Source organism: Saccostrea echinata, unplaced genomic scaffold, assembly GCF_033153115.1.
Source record: "Saccostrea echinata isolate AGI-Se365-2 ecotype Australia unplaced genomic scaffold, CSIRO_AGI_Sech_v1 ptg000027l, whole genome shotgun sequence".
Lineage (NCBI taxonomy): Eukaryota > Metazoa > Mollusca > Bivalvia > Ostreida > Ostreidae > Saccostrea > Saccostrea echinata.
In genome coordinates this window covers 2,846,366-2,852,454 of record NW_026889776.1, presented here as the reverse complement: position 1 = coordinate 2,852,454, position 6,089 = coordinate 2,846,366, and the positions used below count along the sequence as shown (strand labels likewise).

The window sequence follows — 6,089 nt, the reverse complement described above, 5'->3', positions numbered from 1 at the left end:
ATTTATTGGTTGTTTCAGATAAATGCTATGTGTTCTCTAATGAGTCTGATTAAATGTTTATTTACTGTTGTCTGAACCTTGTCTTTTTTTATTCTTTTTTTTCTTCCTTTGTATGCATTCTCCCATGGCTAGGAATTCTCATTGCTTTAAAGTTTTGTTAGTGTATAAAGGGCAATAACTCTTCCACAATTACTATGATGAAATCCAGCTGTTGAAGATTTATGTTTGTAGTGAAATTAATCATGAAACTATTCTTTAACTAGGGGGAATGTATTTGAGCAATTTGATTTCTCAATTGAAGTACAGTGTCTGAAGCATCACTAATTCATACATGTACTGATATACTGTCCTCTTGGTAAATGTTGTCAAATCATCAGATTTTTAGTGACCAGTTAACTACATGTACATGTACTTATTTTTCTGAATTCTGATCAAGTACCTGGTTACTCAGATGATTTTTCCTTTAAGTTCTCTTAACAACCTTGACCACAGCATACATGTACATATATGCATATTTTTCTAAGAAACAAACATTACTCTACTATCTTATCTCCTATAACATGTTTCAGTTATAATGCCAGACTTATTTGCGTATAAAAACAAACATACAATGTATTGCATCAACATTTTACTAATACATGTAGTATAATCAGGGTACAAAATAGGATAAACATGTTATGAAATACGAGATTTATTTACTGCATTCTTCCTTTTCCCTAGGGTACTGACAATTTGTTTTTTGTTTAAAAATGTTTGAAAAGTCCAAGTTTTCAATGTCCTGGGCAGCATCTTGTTTAATCCTCAGAGGAGCTGACTTTATTTGCTTGAACAGCAACTGAGGTAATTATAACTTAGGTTTTTAAAATTTGTATACCGCTTGGCAATTAAAGCCATGAACTAGATGCATGTAAACTGTGAAATCAAATCCAGTCCACTGTATCCGTGAAATGTTAGATCACATCTAACAGCAAATCAAACCAGGGACCAGTTCAGTGGTCCCTGATAGAGAAAATAATCTATTTTGTTTTATTTATCACAAATAACTACTCTAATTGATACTGATATATAATCTACTTCCAATATAAACATTGATTGATGCTGATCTACCTTCCCCTCAACATAAACATTGATTGATACTGATCTACCTTCCCCTCAACATAAACATTGATTGATACTGATCTACCTTCCCCTCAACATAAACATTGATTGATACTCATCTACCTTCCCCTCAACATAAACATTGATTGATACTCATCTACCTTCCCCTCAACATAAACATTGATTGATGCTGATATACTCCCCTACCAACATACTGATATACAGTCAAACCTCGTTATCTCGAACTCGATGGGACTCGGAAAAATCTTCAAAATTTGCGAGGATTCAAGATATTGAGGGTAAGATACATAACGAATAAGTGGTTGGGACTTCCAGATCAGTTTGACATATCCATGTGTAACAGGAAAGGAGAAAATGTATGGCTGGACCAGGAATCGAACCCGGGACCCTGCATCACTAGTCAGATGCTCTACTGACTAAGCTACCCAGGCCAATATCCACGGCCCAAACCATTACATCCCTCCCTCCTTAAATTGTCTTCGCCCTCGAAGACACAACCTAAGTTCTTATTAGCCCCTGGCAGGACTTTCGCTTGCAAGTCCAGGGGTGGTCAACAGCACCAAATCTGTAACAGGAAAGGAGAAAATGTATGGCTGGACCGGGAATCGAACCCGGGACCCCTGTATCACTAGTCAGGTGCTCTACAGACTGAGCTACCCAGGCCAATATCCACGGCCGAAACCATTACACATGGTATCGAGATATCAGTGTTTGAGATACTGAAGTTTAACTGTATATTCCCCTCCCAACATAAACATTGATTGATAATGATATACTCCCCTACCAACCAAAACACTAATTGATACTGATATACTCCCCTGCCAACATAAACACTGATTGATATTGATATATACTCTACTCCAGATATAAATACTGACTGATAATAAAATGCCCTCCTCTCAAAAATAAATAAAAATTAATACTGATATACCTGGTATACTACACTCCTAACATAAACACTGTCAGATACTGATATACCTTTCAACATAACCACTGATTGGTACAGACATATGTATACCCTCCTCTCAACATGAACACTGATTGATGCTTATATATACTCTACTCCCAACATAAACCTTGATTGGTACTGATATATACTCTACTCCCAACATAAACACTGACTTATACTGATATACCCTCCTCTCAACATAAACACTGATTGGTACTGATATATACTCTACTCCCAACATAAACACTGACTTATACTGATATACCCTCCTCTCAACATAAACACTGATTAATGCTTATACATACTCTACTCCCAACATAAACACTGATTGGTACTCATATATACTCTACTCCCAACATTAACACTGACTAATAGTGATATACCCTCAACATAAACACTGATTGATGTTGATAGATACTCTACTTCCAATGTGAACACTGATTGATACTGATAAACACTCTACTCCCAACATAAACACCTACCAATACTGATATACCTCCTCACAACATAAAACATAAAAACTGATTGATACTGATAGATACTCTACTCCGAACATGAACATTGATCGATACTGATATACCCTCCTCTCAACATGAACATTGATTGTTATTATATAGTCTATTTATAGTCCTTATATAATCTATACAAACGCAAACAGTTCATAACACTACATATTCACTGGTTTTGAAGCCGTATTCACCGGAGAGTTGGTGCGCGTGTAGCGGCATTGTGACGTCACAATCAACATCTCAAACAACGTTGTAAACAATGGTTGCAACGGCAAGAGCCAGCTGTGTATCTGAGCAGGAAAAACAGTAGCCAAGCCTATCGCAGGATTATATTTTCTAAACATTTCGATGTCTTACAAACAGCAAAAGGAAAACACAGAAGCTATAACTTGTAATCTGGACATTTTTTTTTATTTTTATACGACAGAAGTTCTTAAATGAAAGTGATATCATCATGCAGCCATCATTGTCTTATTTATTTAAATCCGGACTATATAATAAAACAATTATGGACTCTTTCGGTGGTGAATATGGTTTGTTATTCACCAGAAAAATATCAATATTGACCGAGGCGAACATATAACAAACCATATTCACCACCAAAAGAGTCCATAATTGTATAATAGTGATATACTCCCCTACCAACATAAACACTGACAGATACTGATATACATTTCAACATAATGTGGCGGTCAGACGGGTTCGATCGCCGGTGGCCAGATAGCTCAGTTGGTAGAGCACCTGACTGGAGATTCAGGGGGCCCGGGTTCAAATCCCAGTCTGGTCCGCTGCATTTTTCTCTAATCTCCCGTTACATTTGGTGCCGTGCCATGCCCTGGAAGTGACAGGTGAAAGACCTGCCAGGGAAGAGCCTGGGTTGGTGTCTTCGGGGGGCCAAAGACCTTTAAGGAGGGAGGAATGTGGCGGTCAGACGGGTTCGATCGCTGGTGCATGGTCAGATAGCTCAGTTGGTAGAGCACCTGACTGGAGATTCAGGGGGCCCGTGTTCGAATCCCGGTCTGGTCCGCTGCATTTTTCTCCTCTCCCGTTACAATAAAAACAGATTGGTACAGACACATGACGATTGTATATTACTTCCTCTCAACATAAACATTGATTGATACTGATAAACCCTCCTCTCAACACAAACACTGGCTGATACTGATATACCCTCCTCTCAACACAAACACTAACTGATACTGATAAACCCTCAACACAAACACTGACTGATATCGGTACTCTACTTCCAACATGAACACTGATTGGTATTGATGTGCACTCTACACCCAACATAAACACTGATTGATATTTATATTACCCTCCTCTTAACAAACCGGTAAGCAGTGACTGATACTGATATACCCTCAACTCAACATTAGCATTGATTGATGCTGTTATATATACTTTCCACCCACCATAAACATTGATTGATACTGGTATATACTCTACTCCCAACATAAACACTGATTGATATTGATATACCCTCCCAATACTGTCAAATTATTACTCCTTGGTTCAGGATTCAGGCCACAGTGTGGGGCTAACTTGGTATATAAAATAAACTCTAGTTTGTCTGCTAAGTGTTTTATGAAGATTTTCAAAGATATGAATAACATATTATACACTTAATTTTTTTTTTAAAAAATGTGATCAGCTCAGCCCCATTCTTAGACTTGAATCCTAATTAAACCCAGGGATCATAAATTTCATTACTTTAGAAGTTAGGCCTAATGATTAAGAAATATAACATTCACAAATGTACCAGGTAACAAAAAAAGTGTTGGAGGAATTCAGATGTAATTGAGGTCTTTTCATGTTGGTGTTCAATTTGAGCAACTGAGCAAACAATTTGATGTATCCAAACATTATTTGATGTATCCAATACCTGATATACTTTGTTTATCATACAGAGTAAAGAGGAAATTCAACCTACAATATCTTCTTTTAAATTACAGTGTGTAGCATAATAATTTTGTTGCATATTTATTAAATTGCTTGACAATATTGAACTTATATTTCAAAAAGTTTTTAATAAAATTATATTATAAATTTTAACTGAGCAATTTTAATAAAATTATAATTTTAACATTAATTACTTAATAATTATAATTTTAACTGAGCAACTTTTTTGATAACATAATATTGGATTACACCTGTGCAACAATCTGAATAATCAGTCTTAAAATGGAAAAACATTCAGGTTCCACCGAGATTTGAACTCGGATCGCTGGATTCAGAGTCCAGAGTGCTAACCATTACACCATGGAACCTTCATACAGAATGGAACTTCCAATATCGTTTAGTTAAGTAATAATTTAGCTCTCGGTATAAACACGGAATGCAGTCAATATTTTGCTGCAGATTAACAAGTATCATCAACATATAAATGATTTTTGTGAAGCATTATCACGATTTTACACCTGTAGTATATGAGTACGAGTGTGTGTTTATTGACATGTTTGACATGCATACGTAATAATGTAAACATAGTTCAACCAATCAAATTAGTCAAAATTTGGGGAACTCCACTTTCCGCGAAATAATAGATAGACGATACCACGATTAGCACCACTGCTATATTTATACCTAGCAATTTACAGGTGTGACGGCTGCGTACCTGTAATCAGAACGACTTTATGTGAGTAGTACTTTCTTTTCATTTTTTTCAGATTTTATGTTTTTATAATTGTTTCTTTAAAGAACATCTAAGAAATGGGTGTTCCTTTGGATTACTCCACCTTGGCGCTGACTCAGAATCTGCCGATTTTCTGAAGTTGAGTGGGATGGTCCTTTAACAGCATTTGTTTGTTTAGTCATACCGGATTTTTATATTATTTACGCACGATAATACAGAATAATTAATTGCAAAATACAAAAGAAATAAAATAAGCAACTTTCGATATTGATTTATAACCTTTGACCTGAATATGTAGTTTATAAACAAGTTTGTCAACACTATAGTTCAAGAAAAAAATAAAATACAGATGAGAGTGCTTTGACTCAAAAAGTGCCCAGTCTCCAAAAGAAGGATGTTGATATTGTTGTATAAAATTTACGAGAAAAGATAACCTTTTGATTTTATGCGTTTGTAGCATATTATTCTTTGGGAGATGACATATGTACCTTCTCTATAATAATGGCCAAAAATTACTTAATTAAGTGCTGCTGGCTAGCATAAAATTTTATCCTGAGGTCTCTCATTAGCAAGTTGTTTCTTATAGACACCAGTGCACATACTAGTTAAACATACCCCACAAGCCTTGCATTTGAAAAACAGACCAGGCTACTTAGCATACCTAGCCGTCTTGTTCACAGACAAAACCCTGGGGGACAAAATAAAGAGTGTGTGAAGTGGTGGGGACATTTAATGTTTTCTCTACAATATGTATTTCATTATACAGGTAGCGCTGCATTTGTTAATGTATTTTGTTTCATTGATGGTATTAGTTTTCTGATTGTGTGCATGTATATGTGTTTTTTCATGCATTGCTTGTACATATTTGAAAACATAA

General features: G+C 35.7%; 1 non-coding gene across 1 annotated transcript; it reads right to left on the bottom strand.

Moving 5' to 3' along the window:
* Nucleotides 1-4,775: 4,775 nt before the first annotated feature.
* Nucleotides 4,776-4,847, bottom strand: Trnaq-cug (transfer RNA glutamine (anticodon CUG)). Its single transcript has one exon. It is a non-coding gene; the product is annotated as a tRNA-Gln (tRNA).
* Nucleotides 4,848-6,089: the final 1,242 nt, after the last annotated feature.